This window comes from Paroedura picta, chromosome 6 (assembly GCF_049243985.1).
Source record: "Paroedura picta isolate Pp20150507F chromosome 6, Ppicta_v3.0, whole genome shotgun sequence".
In the NCBI taxonomy this organism is placed as follows: Eukaryota; Metazoa; Chordata; class Lepidosauria; order Squamata; family Gekkonidae; genus Paroedura; species Paroedura picta.
Genome location: NC_135374.1, coordinates 51,233,544 through 51,251,927, shown reverse-complemented (window position 1 = coordinate 51,251,927; position 18,384 = coordinate 51,233,544). Strand labels below are relative to the sequence as shown.

The 18,384-nt window shown below is 41.5% G+C and overlaps 1 protein-coding gene across 6 annotated transcripts in view; it reads right to left on the bottom strand.

Moving 5' to 3' along the window:
- Positions 1 to 18,384, bottom strand: part of LOC143839837 (uncharacterized) — a 298,170-nt gene extending 279,786 nt beyond the window's left edge. For all 6 annotated transcript variants that reach the window (XR_013231891.1, XR_013231895.1, XR_013231890.1 and 3 more), the window contains exon 1: positions 18,230 to 18,384. The gene's annotated coding sequence lies outside the window, so the exon portion shown is untranslated. The remainder of the gene's footprint in view (positions 1 to 18,229) is intronic.

Sequence of the window (18,384 nt, the reverse complement as noted above, 5' to 3'; positions counted from 1 at the left end):
AACGTAAAATACAACTAAAACCAGGCTGTCCAATTTATACTCTATTGAGCTTATCAAACCTACTGTACCTTTACATTTTACTCCTTCCCTTCTTAATGTATCTGGAGTTCACTCTATTAAAAATAGCTAGAAAATAAACTGAGCCTTTTTCATTCAATTAATAATAAACTGTGTGCTCCAATGAACTTGGTCAAATGTAGTTTAGAGTAAAAACTGTTCAGATGAACTTATTTGAAAGTTGATGTTGCATATTGTTGTTACTATATATTGTTCCATGTAATTTGTATTATATAATGTTCAATGTAAACTGCCCAGAGCTGCAAAGAAATGGTATAGATGGCGGTATAGCAGACGGTATAGAAATCTAAATAAATAATAAAACATAAATGTGATAAATAACAAATACATAGAGGGAGACATGGGAATCATTCTCAACTTCTCAGTGTTCATCCAGCTTTCAGTACAGAGGTGCATAGTGGACTAGGAAGCAAAAACAGCTCTGGAAAGGGGACCCAACTCCCCCCACCTTCCCCAGCTCCAGCCCCAAATGAAGAGGGGAAGGGCTTATCATGGATCACACCTACCTCATTCCCACCATCATATAAGAGGGAGTGATTCATGGTGGAATCCACTGCCTTGCAGCATTGACTCATATCAGTGCTGTGCAGCTCACATATGCTTCCCAGCATACTTCCCTGCATGCTTGGCATATGGCAGTGTTTCCAAGGAGCCGGGGGGCTGCCAGAATTTGGGGGAGGGGGTCCTTCTGGGCTGCTCTCCCAGGACTTCAGACTACTGGGACTAGAGGTCCTGTGGCTGAGTGGGAAGAGGCAGGACCAGGCAGTGCACTTACCCTGCCTGAATGGGGTGCAATTAACATCTGCACCATCTGCTGGGAATTTGGGCATGAACTTTGATGCCTCCCTTGAGCACAGGAGATCCTTTACCCTCCTTCGTCACAATGCCCTACCCTCTGCTTACTTGTGTGGGAAATTTGATGGACTCCCTCTCAAGGATCGGCTCTGTATCTGCAATGAGGGTCAAGTAGAGACCACAGAACACATCTTATTTGAGTGCAAGCTGTTCACACAGGTGCATTAGTTCCAATATTCACACAGGTGCATTAGTTCCAATGCTTATAGAATGTCCTCGCAGCCTGAGAAAGCATCGCCTGCAACTATTGCTATCAGATTCAAATAATTTTTTAACCAGCAAAGTAGCAAAATTTGCTTGGCTAACTTTAAGAACTAGAAAAGATTTATAGCCATTTTAGCTTTGCCGATAGGTCCACAGAATTTCTTGTGTTTTTTGTTTAGTAGCTTTTATGGCACGTCTCTTAATCTTGTTTTTTGTTTTATATTTTAACGGTTTTAATAGTTTTATTGCTTTCAAGTCTCATTTTGTTTTTGTAAAATAGTCAATGGTGTCCAATATGCTACTGGGGATGAGCAGACGGCTAGTACGAGTAGCGCCAGAATGAATGAAGCGGCTGGGCCAAAGCCGAAAGGACGCTCAGTTGTGGAAGTAACTGGTGGCGAAAAGACAGTCCGATGCTGTAAAGATTTTTATTCCATAGGAACCTGGAACGTCAGATCCATGAATCAAGGCAAGCTGGACGTGGTCAAACAAGAAATGACAAGACTGAACATCGACATTTTAGGAATCAGTGAACTAAAATGGACAGGAATGGGTGAATTTAATTCAGATGACCATCAGGTATACTACTGTGGACAAGAATCTCGCAGAAGAAATGGAGTAGCCTTCATAATCAATAAGAGAGTAGGAAAAGCAGTCTTGGGATACAATCCCCAAAATGACAGAATGATCTCAGTTCGAATCCAAGGCAAACCATTCAACATCACAGTGATCCAGGTCTACGCCCCAACCACTGCTGCTGAAGAGGATGAAGTTGATCAGTTCTATGAAGCCCTACAACACCTTCTAGAAGCAACGCCAAAAAATGATGTGCTTATCATCATGGGGGATTGGAATGCTAAAGTAGGAAGCCAAAAGATAACTGGGATAACAGGCAAGTTTGGCCTTGGAGTACAAAATGAAGCAGGGCACAGGCTGGTAGAATTTTGTCAAGAGAATACAATGGTCATAGCAAACACTCTTTTCCAACAACCCAAGAGACGACTCTACACATGGACATCACCAGACGGTCAACACAGAAATCAGATTGACTATGTGCTCTGCAGCCAAAGATGGAAAAGTTCTATCCAGTCAATAAAAACAAGACCAGGAGCTGATTGTGGTTCAGATCATGAGCTTCTTGTTGCAAAATTTAGGCTTAAATTGAAGAAAGTAGGGAAAAGCACTAGGCCACTCAGGTATGAACTAAATCATATCCCCGACAAATACACAGTAGAGGTGACAAATAGATTTAAGGAATTAGATCTGATAGACAGAGTGCCTGAAGAACTATGGACGGAGGTTCGCAACATTGTACAAGAGGTAGCAACTAAAACCATCCCAAAGAAAAAGAAGTGCAAGAAATCAAAATGGCTGTCTGAGGAAGCTTTACAAATAGCTAAGGAGAGAAGGGAAGTGAAAAGCAAGGGAGAAAGAGAAAGATACACCCAGTTGAATGCAGAATTCCAGAGAAAAGCTAGAAGAGATAAGAATGCCTTCTTAAATGAACAGTGCAAACAAATAGAAGAAAGCAATAAAATGGGGAGGACCAGAGATCTTTTCAAGAAAATTGGAGATATGAAGAGAACGTTTCATGCAAAGTTGGGTATGATAAGGGACCAAAATGGTAGAGACCTCACAGAAGCAGAAGAGATTAAACAAAGGTGGCAAAATTATACAGAACAACTATACAAGAGCGAGCTTAACATCCCTGATGACCACGGTGGGGTAGTTACTGACCTGGAGCCAGACATCCTGGAATGTGAAGTCAAATGGGCCTTAGGAAGTCTGAGCAACAATAAAGCTAGTGGTGGTGACAGCATTCCAGTTGAACTATTCAAAATCTTAAAGGACGATGCAGTAAAAGTGCTACACTCAATATGCCAGCAAATTTGGAAAACTCAACAATGGCCACAGGATTGGAAAAGGTCAGTTTACATTCCAATCCCAAAGAAGGGCAATGCCAAAGAATGTTCAAACTACCGCACCATTGCACTAATTTCTCATGCTAGCAAAGTTATGCTCAAAATCCTACAAGCTAGGCTCCAGCAATATGTGGACCGAGAACTTCCAGAAGTACAGGCAGGATTTCGAAGAGGCAGAGGAACTAGAGATCAAATTGCCAACATACGCTGGATCATGGAGAAAGCTAGGGAGTACCAGAAGAACGTCTACTTCTGCTTCATTGACTATGCTAAAGCCTTTGATTGTGTGGAGCACAACAAATTGTGGCAAGTTCTTAAAGAGATGGGAATACCAGAGCATCTTATTTGTCTCTTGAGAAATTTATATGCAGGCCAAGAAGCAACAGTGAGAACTGAACATGGAATCACTGACTGGTTCAAAATTGAGAAAGGAGTTCGGCAAGGCTGTATACTGTCGCCTTGCCTATTTAACTTATATGCAGAGCACATCATGAGAAATGCGGGATTAGAGGAGTCACAAATTGGGATCAAGATTGCAGGGAGAAATATCAACAACCTCAGATATGCAGATGATACCACTCTAATGGCAGAAAGTGAAGAGGAACTAAAGAGCCTGTTGATGCGGGTGAAGGAGGAGAGTGCAAAAGTTGGCTTGAAACTCAACATCAAGAAAACAAAGATCATGGCATCCGGCCCTCTCAATTCCTGGCAAATAGATGGGGAAGAAATGGAGATAGTGACAGATTTTATTTTCCTGGGCTCCAAGATCACTGCAGATGGAGACTGCAGCAAAGAAATTAAAAGACGCTTGCTCCTGGGGAGGAAAGCTATGGCAAATCTAGACAGCATCCTAAAAAGCAGAGACATCACCCTGCCAACAAAAGTGCGTTTAGTCAAGGCTATGGTATTCCCAGTTGCAATGTATGGCTGCGAAAGTTGGACCATAAGGAAGGCCGAGCGTCAAAGAATTGAGGCTTTTGAACTCTGGTGCTGGAGAAGACTCTTGCGAGTCCCTTGGACTGCAAGGCGAACAAACCGGTCAGTCCTAGAGGAGATCAACCCTGACTGCTCTTTAGAAGGCCAGATCCTGAAGATGAAACTCAAATACTTTGGCCACCTCATGAGAAGGAAGGACTCCCTGGAGAAGAGCCTAATGCTGGGAGCGATCGAGGGCAAAAGAAGAAGGGGACGACAGAGAATGAGGTGGCTGGATGGAGTCACTGAAGCAGTAGGTGCAAACTTAAATGGACTCCGGGGAATGGTAGAGGACAGGAAGGCCTGGAGGATCATTGTCCATGGGGTCGCGATGGGTCGGACACGACTTCGCACATAACAACAACAATATAATGCTTTTTAAATGTTGACTTTTATGGTTGAGAAGTTTTAAAGTTTTACTGTTGATGCATTTTTAAGATGAAGAGATGTCTTCATCTACTTCCCCCGTGTTTTGATTATCCACTCAGCAGGTGTGTAAGCTGTGTAAGGAGGTTGTTATACTAACCCTAATTGGCATATACCAGACAGTTAAGCAATTTTGTGTCACATTGCTTATGACTTCACATTGAAATTGATGGTGCTTCAACATGCTTAACTTGGGCCGGATTTACCTCACTCATTTCTTGCACAATGGGCCAGTGATGTGCATGCTGTATTCATAGCACCTTAGCATTTCCATGACTTGCTATTGACTTCTCTCTCTCCCTTTTACATCAAGTAAAAATCCTCCAGCAAGTGAAAAAATATGGGTTCAAAAACCTATATAATTTCACAAATTCCCTGAACTGCAGAGTCACAAATATGCAGTTTTGACATACAGAACCATACAGGGCACACAATGATTCATGACACCACTAAATTCTTCAGGGTCACCCTTTCCCCTTCTCTTCAGACATCACACAGTTTCTCAAGTAAAAACCTGACAGTTCTGTCATCACACTTTACAAAGCAACTGATAAAACCTGACAGGAACAAGAATTATACAATGGTTTGGTTGTGTTTTCAAGAAAAGGCTCAGATGTTTTCCATGCTATTCTAATAGAAAATGTTGCAGGTTTTCCATACAGTTTTCATAATTCTATTCATGTTCTGATATCACTATGCCCTCTGCTGACCAATAGACTGACTTACAGACAGAAAGTTAATTCTCCAAAGCAACATTTACTTGTAAATTGAATTTCCTTTACCAAGTAACAGGAGTTTCCTCTAAAAATTAGTATTTGAAAACCTGCTTAGACATTACGCTGTACTGTACTTAAATAAGACCCATTGCATAAGTCAAATAAAGATAAAACTGGATTTTACTTAAACTAGCAAAACAATGTGTGCAGCCTATTGTTCTACAATGAAAAAGGGTTGCTTCCAAACTAGACTTGGAACTGGCTTGGGGGGGGGTCCCTTGTTTCTGACCCAGATATTGCCGTTGGTGCAAATGCAGCTGCTAGGGTCCTCACAAGATCATCTTGGAGGGCCAATGTCCAGTCTATGATGAAGCAGCTACACTGGTTGCCAATTGGCTTCCAGATCAGGTTCAAGTTTTAGTTCTTAACTTTAAGGCCTTCTGTGGCCTGGATCCCACTTATTTGAGGGACCGCTTATATCCTTACGCCTCATGCAGAGTTTTGTGTTCTGTGGGTATGAACCTGCTGGTTGTCTCTGGTCCCTGGGAAGTTTGCCTGGCCTTGAGCAGGGGCAGGGCTTTTTCAGTCCTGGCCCCAACCTAGTGGAATGAGCTCCCAAAGGCCTGAGGGAGCTATTACAGTACCGTAGGGCCTGTAAGATGGAGCTATTCCATCAGGTGTTGAGTTGAGGCTGGACTAGGAAGATCCAGTCCCTCCCTTTACAGGCCCATGTGTGGGCCTGGGAGACACAAGCTGTGGTCACCTGGGCATGGACATTTTTTTGTAAGGTAAACGGTAGTTCCCTGTGGACATCTGTAGCCTGTTGTCATCAGCCAGGGGTGGGTAGGGGAAATGAAATAGTTGGTTATTCTGCCATTATTGTAGATGTGGGTCGTGGTTTTATGTGTTTGTATGTGTTTTATTCATTTTTATTGCAATGGTCCTTGTGGACCTCATTCTAAATCACCATGAGCTGATTGTTTGGGAGTGGTGGTAAATAAATACAAGCATAAATAAAAATAAAATAAATATTGTAAATGGTAAACAAGTAACTGGCTGGAGAGACACAGGGGCTGAAATGACTTACTCAAGTCTGGCCTGGTAAATAAAGATTAGTATTTGCAAGGAATATCTTATGAAATCAAATATATAAATGGCCGTGAATTTAAAGTGGCGTTAGCTGAGCTCGTAATCAAATAAAAAGGCTTTACAGGGAAGTGGGCAGTGAGCTTTTGGGAGGAACTAGGTGTTCCAACTTTATTAAGCAATGACTAGACAAGAACAGTAAACAGCAGCAAAGACTTACCTCCAGCCACCATTGATGCCATGGAGGAGCCAGGCGATTAGAAGGATGCACAGGGGAGGGATAAGCCTGGTGGCATGCCAGGCAAACACAGCAATGATGTGCCGCACCCACAACATGAGCAGGGAGGTGTGGGCTAGGAATGCCTTAAAAGGCATCATGTGCAGGGGCCCAGCCTCTTTGCCGTACTGCCGCTAGAACAGCTGTGGTAAGCCTGAGGCCACCCAGTTGGCTATATGTGGAAGAGCAGGGAATCAAATCCATCTCACCAGATGAGAAGCCATTGCTCCTAACCATTACACCAAGCTTGTTGTGTGGCTGCTGTAGTGTGGTGCAATGCTCAGAGTCCCCTCTCCAAAGCAGACATTTTTGCCTGGGGAGCTTATCTTCATAGATGAGCTGTAATTCCAGAAGATCTCTAGGACTCAGAAGTTGGCTACCCATGAGTTGGAAATATACTTTCAAGTTTGGAGGTGGGGCCTCAAAAGGGTATAATGCCTCAGAGTCCATCCTCCAAAGCTGCCATTTTTGCCTGGAGAGTTGTTGTTTATAGTCTGAAGATAAGCAGCAAAGGTGGTAATGAAAAGTGGCCTGCAGGCTGTGGCTGGGGTGAAGTGGCACAGGGATGTCCAATCGGGGCAAGAGGCTATGGGCAGCCCTTACCAACAGCCATTTTTAGAGCCTGTGGGGTTTTGTTTTATTTTTGCACAATGGGATTTATTGCTAGTCTCTAAATAATATGACAACTCTGTGCTCTGTTATAGTCACTATAATTAAATGTATGTTCCATTCCTGAAAGATCTCCAGTCATTTATAACTTATGACAAAGAATTACATTATTTTACAAACTAGTATTTCCCCATGCAAAAGAAAAGAAAAAACAAAGCTTCTTCACAAAATAGATGGAAAGGGCAACATTTTTCCGAAATGTCACTTCTGCTGTCATGAAAATTGCTTTCTTTATTTTTAAAACATTCCAGAAAAATAGATGAACTAGAAACAATTTGCAATAATCAAATAGCTATATCTTATACTAAGTTCATTTGCCCAGCTGTGTGGGGGACCAAAAATATCCTAACAATTGTACACAATTAAAAAAAAAACTGGCCACTTTCTTTCCAAGTAAACTGGTCTGTGGTTAATAATTTCTTCACCATTGCCAGAGCTGACATAATGCATGGGCCCGATGCTGTTCATCCTGTCCCTTTTTTGCAAAAAAGACAATAGCAACATTGTTGCTTTGGTCTCCATGGTTCCTTCTGTCAGCCCCCTCTTGTTCTTATTCTCTATAATATCATTTTGGCCATTCGAGGTGCTTTGCTAGCCAGCAAAGCTCAGGCACTCATACCACTCTTCATGAATTTCATGATGAAGCTATAAAGCTAAAACATCTTCCTCCAGCCAAGTTCCCCTTCCTCTGGCTGCCATTTTACTTCTCATGATTGGGGCTTGGCAGACAATGATGTGTATATGCACCCTCACTCACTCTTTGCCCTTTTTTTGGAGAGTGCCCAATTGTTAACATACTAAAATTAAAATGTATTAACACGTACATTTAAACTTCATGGGACTTTATTTATCTGTAAGATAAGATTTTAAAAAGCCTGACTGGGGTCCTGGGAGATGTTGGGACTCATCATCTACGTGATTGGCCATCTGTCCAACTAACGGCCAATCAGGTAGACTGTCCCACCCCTCGCCACATCCCCCTCCAACTTCTTCCACATGGAAGAAGTGCCAGCCTGTGGAAAACCAGGAAGTGAGTGGGAGCTGGGAAGGAGGGGGAGGGTCTGGGACATCAGGCTGGGGGGAAGGAGGCAGCTCCCACCAACATCCCCCTGCCCCGAGCAGCACTGGACATCACCAGGCCTTAGCAGGGCTGCCTGGGTTGGGGGGAGGGAGGAGTCCGCCAGTACTACCTCTGGCTACAGCCACAGCAGGCCACAAAAGGGCTGCCCAAGCCAAGGGGTGAGGGAGCCCTCCCCTGCCAGCACTTCTCCTGCCCCAAGCAGCCCCAGCTGCAGCCTCACCAGGCCTCGGCAGGGCTGTTGACGGGGGGGGGGGGGAGACTGCCAGCCAGCATTTCCCTTGCCCTGAGCAGCCACAGCAGCTGCCCAGGTGTGGAGGGAGAGCAAGAAGGGGCCTCAGCTAGTGCTTGGCACACCCTGAGCTGCCCTGCCCTACAGCAGGCCTGCCTGGGTCAGGATATGTGTGAAAGCTAGCACCCATTGTATTTTTTTTTACAACAGGCTTTTCTGCTAGTTAATAAATCTCAGTGTATTCAAGGTACTGTGGATTGCAACTCTATCATCTGGTGGGCCAGATTCACAATCCTCCAAGGCTGGGACACTGCATATCCATCCCGTGTGATTGTTGCCCCAGTCAGGCCCATTATGCACGGGAGGGATAGCGCACATTCGGGGTGGAATGGTGGCGACTAAAATCACCGATAATGCACAGAGCCAGCTGCAACCGGCCACAGATTTGGTGCATGCCCCCGAAAAAGCCATGGTAGCGAAACGTGGAAGACAGTGCAGCTTTCCAGGTGACCGGGGCGCAACCAGAAGTGGTGCCGGGGTTGCCACGTGTATAATTGGTTACTCTGGGTTTTGCTGCCGTTGTGTCCCGTCCCGTCCATAAGCGCTTTGCTTCACTTCTTCCCCCTCCGTGTTTTCCATGTGACCCAAAATCGCCATTTTGGTGGCCGTGAATAATGGGCCAATGTGAGTTCTGTAACAGCTGTCTGAAGTCTTTCCAGCTCCTGAGGGGAGGGTGACACCATCCACAGAGTTCTTCCCCCCATATCTAGTGCCCATCGTATTCCTAAAAGCAATGGGCTTGGCCCCTAGGATATATATATAAGCACCTGCTTTAAGCCTTTGAAATGAAGCAGTCTAGAAATCTAAATAAAATACTAAAAATGAATTATATCAAATATATTCTCCAACTCTACCTCAAGTCTTTCTGTCTGAGAAAGTATGGTTATAAAATTATGACATGGTATAGCTAATGAATATATAATTTTCTTACATGAACTAATTATATATATATATTATATTTAAAACTCCAGTGTTCATTCACATCATGATACATCCCAATTATCTTTCTCTTTTTTGCAAATCTAAGTTGCAAGCCTATTTTCACACTTTTCTGTTCTCTTGCACTAATATATTCCCATTACATTTTGCATGTAAGCAGAGCAAAATGACATAAAAGAAGCAAACAAGTCAAGCATATCTGCAATAAAAGCTGGGGAAAACACAGACTCCTGTCATCACAAACACAAAAAAGCATATGTAAATATTTCTAAAAATAAAACATAGCAGAAATACTTCAGGATGAATTTAAAATTATCCTGATTGCTGCAGTTCCTTCAGCTTTCCAATTCTAAAACAGATTTCTTTTACATAATACACCAGCTCCCTGAAGACTGGAAGTAACATTGTATCTTATGTCTAAATAAGTTTATCTAAATATCTTAAATTCTGTGTATTTCCATAAATACATGGAGAGAAAAGCATAGCTTTCAGCCAGACAAGAAACACCACACCTTAATTGTCTTTAACATAAGTTGTTAGATCAAGAGTATGATTACTTAGATCATGAAGTTAATGTTAGCAGAAAGTAGAGTTGCTGTGATTGTCACCTTGGTTGCATTTGGCATGTTCCAAGGTGTTAATCAGATGTAAGATCCAAGGCCATATTTATGGGGAACAGCCACAAACAGTATCTGATTCTGAACAGGCTTGCATTGGATTTTTGACGATCTGTGCATGCACAGTCTGGGCCCAGTGTATCTGAGAGACCGCCTCCCTGCCTATATACCCTGCCTATCCCTGCTCTACGCTCCGCCACCTCCAACTGGCTACGGATCCCTGGCCCTAAAGAGGCACGTTGGGCCTCAACAAGGGCCAGAGCCTTCTCGGTCCTGGCCCCCACCTGGTGGAATGAGCTCCCCGAAGAGATCAGGGCCCTGCCGGAACTTCCACAATTCCGCAAGGCCTGCAAAAAGGAGCTCTTACACCAGGCATTTGGTGGGGCCGACTGAGCCATAACACCTACAGGTGCCCCCCAGACTGAGGGAACGAACCGACTGAGGGATTGTCAAGTTATTGTTGAAGTGCCGTTCTAATTGTTCCAGTTGATATGTTGTTGTTATTGTTATACTGTTATATTGATTTTGATATTGATTTTGATAGTGTTCTATGTGAATGTTCAAAAATGTTTTATGTAAACTGCCCAGAGCCATAGGGAAGGGCAGTATAAAAATATAAATAAATAAATAAATAATAAAATAAAAACAAAAATTCAGCCAATTCAAACCAATCGGCATCCATTAGTTTTACTAGCAGCTACTTAGACAAACTTTGAACAATAGGATTTTATTTTTAAAACATTTATCGACTGATGTACATGAGCTGGGACTGATTCAATTGTCTATTTAAACAATTCCTATCCCCACAACAGGCACATTGTGAGGTAACTGAGGCCAGAGAGCTCTTGAGAGAACAGTGACTGGCTCAAGATCACCCAGCAGGCTTCATGTGGAGAAGGAGTGGGGAATCAAACCTGGTTCTTCAGATTAGAAGCTGCCGCTCTTAACCACTATACTACACTGGCTCTCCTTTTGTCTCACTGGATCCAAGCCACTTTTCCTCTCAATCTGCAGGTACAGTTTTGCATTCATCCAATATACGGATACCTACCAAAAAATCCCACACCTTATTCACTGTGGCTTATTTTCTTTTGTTTTTAATTGAACACTGAACCACAGAACTGCTTGCTGAGAAAAAAAGAAACTTGAAATTGATGTATCATATTTTTAGATGATATTCCTGATCTCATGGTATGAAAAATCAACATATTTCCAAATGTGTAAGAAAAAGAGGAGGAGTGGGGGGGGGGGGCAGATCCATGAATATAACAAGTAACAAAGTCTCAATATTATCTACATACCTTTTGAAATTTAAGGCACCAAGACTAAACAGCATTCCCCTTCCCCTCTATTTTCTGACACTATACACCTGTTTTTGAATGATCCCAGTAATGTCTTGTATCGTTTTTATATGTATTGAGTGCCATCAAGTCACTTCCAGCTTATAGGGACCCTATGAATAAAATGCTTCTCAAAATCTCCTAGCCTTGCTAGGTCTTGCAAACCGAGGGCCATGGCTTCCTAGACTGAGTCAATCTAGTTCATGTTGGGTCTTTGTATCATGTTGGATTGTCTATCATGATCACTAGTCAAGAAGCTTAAAAAAGTCAAAATAAGGGAAATGAACTTAAGTCCATGTAGGGTAAAACACAATTTAAAAAAATATGATACTAATATTTATTTAAGTTAAAACTTCAAGGCTTATAGCATAACTTCAATAAAATCAATGTATACATGCATACCAATGCCGCCACTGACCTGTGGTTTGGGTGAAGATATTTTCTCCTTTTTGTTTTGGACATCATCATGGTACCTAACCATGACTCACATCTATACAAGCCTAGGTAATCATCTGGAATGTGGGGGCCATTCCCACACTATCAGAGGTGCATTTGGTAGGGCCTTGTAGACTTTAAGCTGTAGAGCCTCTTCCCCTCTCTCACCACTTGTTATAGAGTTTGGTGTGTTGTGCAGATCACTAAAGACCCCTTCACTACATAGACAGGAAGTATTGCAGCCTGAAAACAGAGTGGGTGGGTGTTCCTAGTGTTTTCATTTCCCTCTTAAACTTGCCACACACAACCTTCTATTTCTCCTTCTGTCACATGACTAAGAGTTCTTCTGTTCTTCAGCAATGGCTATCCTAAGAACACTTAGAGGACTGGTAGTCTTGATGTTCCAAGCAGGACAATGCTGCCCATCTGTTCAGATGATTCTGTAGTTTGCTCCCCCCACCCCCATATGGCTAATAGTTTCAACACAGACTAATTATTAAAAATTCCACCTGCATCAAAACTGTAAGGCACTTAGCTAATAAAATCTGGTGGTGGTCACATCACACATACTTATGTACACTATAAGCCACAAATCTGTATTTTATTAGACTTCATAAAACTAACCAGCAAAAATTCCTCAATGACAATATTGATTACCAGTCTGCTTCCGGATTAAGTTCAAAGTACTGGTTTTGACCATTAAGGCTATACACAGCTTGGGCCCTACCTATCAGCAGGACCGCTTATCTGTTTATGCCCCCTAAAGGGCACTCCACTCTGCAGGCATGAATCTGCTGGCTGTCCAGGGCCCCTGAGATGTTCGCCTGGCCTTGACCAGGGGCAGGGCTTTTTCTGCCCTGGCCCCAGCCAGCCTGGTGCGATGAGCTCCCGGAAGAGCTAAGGACCCTGTTGGAGTTGTCAGCTTTCCACAGGACCTGTAAGATGGACTTCTTCTGCCAGGCATATGGTTGAGACCAGGGTGGGGTCTCAATGTTTCCAATATGAGATCCCTTAGTGTTGTTTAGTTTGTTCTTGCTCTTGATGAGAGCTCATTTGACTGCAAGCTGAACAGAGGGTAAGAGTTTAGACCTCTGATTATATTACCATTTTTAATGTCTTGTATATTAAACAGACTTAAGGATTATTGTGTTTAATTGTTTTATTGTAAACAGTCACAAGACTGATGGTGAGAGGTGGCATATAAATTCAAAGATAAATAAATAAATAAATGTGTGTTATGAGAGGCCTTTCTACTTTTTTCTCCATCATTCTGGATAAATGCTCCATCCTATTCCATCCCAAGTAGGCCGGGCCTGTTCAGTATGGACCTTCCCCTGTCCTAGTGGCGTAATCTTAAGGAAAGAAGTAAAGGTGTGGTAAAGTCTCCTGAAGCAGTCTGCAACTAACGGTGCCAAGGAATCGTGTTGTCCAAAAAGCTAGTGCTAGCCCTGACAGAAAAGCATGGTTGGATTCTGGAGCAACATCAGTTATGTTATCCTGAAGTTGCAGACTTTGGTCCGTGATCAGATTGTGAGCCCAACTATGCCATGTATTGGAAATCCCTGATTAAATCTTGCATCTTTTAAATCTCATTTAGGAGCAACCACTCCAGGGAGAGGGGAAATTGGATCAATACCCCAGCTGTGGGGGACAGGATTAATTCTTTTCTTGTGGCATTTTGCCAATATAAATCATTTTTTACCCAAACTACAATTTGCCCTGCTGGGAATCCTTATGATCGCCCATAATTTTTACCAGCAGAGTAAATAACAATTGTAGGATGTAAATTTACTCCAGGAATATGGTACGGAAGAAAATATTTTTTCTTTCCTATCATCTCATCTTCTGATCCAATTTTGGTTCTCCTTTCATGACTGTTTTTAAAGAAATTTAAAGAGGGAAGACAGACAACCATATTTTAAACCAAAGGAAAACTGTTTCTCCTTTAACCATAAAAATGAAAACTGCCTCTCGAAAAATTTTATCCATGGGGAAAAAAGACCTTGTAAGCCCAAGTTTTCAAATTTTGGGGAACAGGACTGAGGTTTTTTTTACTTCTTAGAATGACTTCTGATAAAGATTGCCATGTAATCTTCATGGGGGGGGATGTAGCTTTCTGATTTGCTTATATATTCTGCTAGTATTCATCTACAAACTGCCTGAGATAATATGACTAGAGATAGTTGAAGGAGCTGATGATTTCCATAGAGTTAGTGAATGCACATTCATCCCCATTTGTGTCACATCTGGTTTCCGTCATACCCTGGGTGACAAGCATAGCAATGAAAGGTTTGATACAACTGGGAGTTTCATAGCCTATAGAATAACCAATATTTTACACCTTGGTTGCAGAAAAACTATTATGAAATGGATATTGACAGAGACGGATTGGAGACGCTGTAATATAATCTCTCAGCTTTGATGATCTCAAACCTCTTGAGCATCATTTCACAGTTTATGGTACAGTATCATCACAATCCCTCAAAAGAATTACAGCTTTCTAACTAATCTCTCCCTATCGGTTACATGATATGGAAGCCATGAAGCTCCAATACAAAGAGGCTATAGTATGAATGATTGCACTCAGGTCTTTTGCCTCAACAATATTTGTAAGTCTGCAAGTGATAAATGGCACACGAGTTATAAACGAGCAACAAGGTCAGAACAACTGAAAGCAGGGAGTTCAAAGAAAAGTCACAATTTAACAGAGTTCAGGAAGAGGCCACAGACTAAAGTTGTTCAGTCCTGACTGATCAAGTCTGGGGTGGGGGGAGGTGCCACTAAATCACAGAAGACAGGGAATCTGATGAGCCATAATGGCATGCCATTGATAAGTACACTGTAAATTTGGGAAGCTTCACACATGAACAAATGCAGGGGAGGGGAAGCATTTACCATGTGTTCACTGTAAAATACGAAACATTTACACCGATAAAGAAAGGGTACTGGGCATTGCATATGTTCACTTCGCTCCATAAGCATACACATGCTCTTTCCAGATATGCACTTCTGTCAAGTAAACTGACCTATACATGCAACAGAACTGTGCATGATCAGCATGTTGTGGGGAAAGGGAGGGCATGTCCTGCTCTCAACTACCATGTATTGAACATCTGCATAGAATATACAAGCAGTAAAATTCATTGAGTGTGCTAGAAGGTGACATTGGGGAAGATATTGCTTTTTATCCCCTCCATGGTTAGTCATTTTGTGACCCAGGATGAGGGACTTCTTATGTTCCTATCTCCAGTATGGAAGAGGAGGATGAGATGAGCAATGAAACCTGAGATTAATCCTCCACCTCTATCCTACTGTCTTGTCACACAGCAAATGCAAGTAAAGTTGTTGCACCTCCCCAGCAGTTGACAGGTGGGACACCAGAAAACAGAATTCACAAAAACAAAAGCCATGCTTTTATAGAACCAGTAACTTTTCCCAAGAAAGTGAGCAATAATGGGAAGAAAGTGCACAGAGGTCCCACTTTGATAGGATTCTGTTTGGAAAGATGACCAGTTGATCACTCAGAGAGAGCTGCTGAATTTCTCTCCCTCCCCCACTGCTCAAGAAAATGAAGTCAGGCCTCAAGACACCGAATTAACTCAAGTGAAATGACATACATCTCTACAGTTGCATGTGAAGAATATATTAGAATTGCAGGTTAGTAGTTTTGCCTATAGTTAACCTGGAACATCTAAAGTTTTGTCTTGCTAGCTTTTTGGTGTGAGATTCTCACACTAAATATTCATTTTTTAAAACTGAAAGATCACTCAAAACTTATTTCAAAAAAGTAGATCTTGGTTACTCTTTATGACCTAGCTGCTGTTTGCCACTTTGTTTAACAGGTATTCTGAAGAGTTGTAACACAGATCATTATATCCTTGTAGAGGTTCTAGAGTAGCCATTCCATGATCTTTTATATAAATAGCTACAAATCTACAACTTTTTAGAACTGCTTTTTTAAAAGGCTGAGCCTGTATATTAGCAGACAACTGGGAAAATCAGGCAGGAACTGAACCAAACTGTGCGTACTAAGTTGTCATTTAACATGGAAAATGCAAAACCGTCAGTTGTGAGAGAACATTATGATGAGAACTTGGATCTCCAACAAGACTTTCAAAGGCCAAAACCCAGCAATTAGCTAATGGGGTAAGTAAAACTATAGCAGGACTGTCATGTTTTGATATGCTTAAATGCTTCTTTATATAAAGGCTCTCCACATTTGTAGACTAGAAATCATAGAAAGTTCTAGTATAAATTTTTACCATGTATGATAGTTTTCTAAGAATTCTCCTTTGTATGTTACTTTGTATATGTAGAGATTTTTTCCCTTGCAGAGAAGGAATTAACTGTGTAAACTCCTGCTAGTCTGTTTTGTGACTAAGCTGCAGTGATTTCAAGCCCAGTGAAGATAAATGGAAAATACTAATTCTCAGATTGTGCTACCCTTGAGATACCATCTAGTTCAGAATTGCCTTTCTGTACTCCATTCTTCTTCTCTGGTGTCATTTTCTCCAATCAACAGGGTTTTTTTACAGAAGGAAACTCCTACCTGCTCACGCATCTAGAGCATGCCTTTCCCCAAGGAACTCAGGAAAGCATATGTGGTTCTTCCTTCCACATTCTTTTCATCACAACCACCAGTGAAACAGATGAACATGAAAGAATGAGTGATCTATAGTCACCAGAGAATGGGAGTTTGAACCTGGATCTCCAATATTCTAATTACACAACACATTGACTTTCTTCATTGCCCCTTCTCAGATGCTACCATGAATGGTCAGAAAGTAGTGCTTCAGTCCTGCACCAACCATATTACTCAGAGTGCTGTATTTGGTAAGCAAATAGCAAAATATTCCTCTCTGCATCTGAGGGTATCCAGTATCTTTTGCTTTGGTTCTTTAGATTTTGGTCCTTTTGATCTTACATCCCAGTTCCAATAATGTACATTAATACAATACTGTAATACTTAAGTTGTAAGTTAGAAAGCCCACTGAATGAACATAAAATAATACAATTACAATAGGTGAACTGGCTTTCTGAAAGCAGCTATTAAAAACTAAATTTGATTACCTCCACATAAATTGCATGTTGTAAGAAAATAAGGGCTGGTTTGTATATAGCAATGTTCCTGGATTTGCCACCAAATCTACTGCTGTCAAATCAACAGGAAAGTTTTTCTAGCTGAGGCACTCAATTGTAAAGTCCTCTGGCTGCCACAAAAATGTTGGATATATTTGCATTGGGAGTGCCATGTTTCTCGAGGTGGTTTTGCTTTATAAACACACAGACCATTTCTGCACCAGGATTTAGCCCCACATTACCACTTATTTGGTGGTTTAGAAAATTCGCAGTTCTGCTTGGCATCGCCACAGAGCCACCCAGGGCATTTTTTTTTCATTTTTAAAAACATGGTATTGCCTGTGGACTGCAATACCACATTCTTAAAAATGGGGAGGGGGAGTCTCATGCTGCCCTACAGTGCTCCAGAGCAGGGGCAGAAATATGGGGCAGCAAAGGTGCATTGGCCCAAATGCTTACCCATGCAGGAGCAGGAAGAGGAAGGATGACCTGCCCCAGCTCAACCAGCTCAGCCAGCATTTTATCACCCAATGAACTGTAATTTCTATGCATATTCATTAACATTTTCTTCTTAACTTACTAATCTGGTAATGAAAAAAGCTGTTGCTATTTATTTATTGAATTTTAGACCATCCATCCATTTAAATGCTGTCCCAAGCAGTTTTTTTTTTAAGAAAAAAACTTCTAAATTTAATGATGCAATAAATACATTATAGCACCGTTAGTCATTTTTACCGCCAGGCAATGTTACTTTAAAACTCCTTAAGAATTTCTAAGCATTTAATTCAAATAATAAAATCTAGTGGGTTATGAACATACACTGGATAATCTTCATCTTTCCAGTTCTCCAATGTACAAATTTATGGAAAATATGTATCATTATTAATATAATCTACAAAGAGAAATAGAAGTTGGGAAGTACTAGATTAAAGCTAAAATGTGGAATGCATACTAGATATAATTATACGTGTGGTTAAAAATAAGACAAAACTCCATTTTGTAGTATACAGACAACTGCCCCAGTTGCTTATTTTCATTTATTTCTAAGGAAATTCAATTTTATTTCTGAACAATTAAAAATCATTCCAAAAATTATACCTTTATACCACACAGAGACAAAAGGTTGTAATTTATGCACGCTGGATCAGAAAACTGGCTAAAAAAACATGTTTAATGCTTTCCTGGTATAGACAGAACACAAATTGTAAATCCACTTAGAATTTTTTCCAGAAAACTCTTACCTTGTATGCTGTGGCTGAACTAGACAACAAAACTAAAGGTCTCTCTCTGTTCCCCTTCATAGGATAAAATTTATCCCCTTTGCAGTTCTGTACCTCTGTTCTCTGCTGACCTAATTTTGTCTGTGATAAATGCCAGAGTTCGACTGGAGTCACTT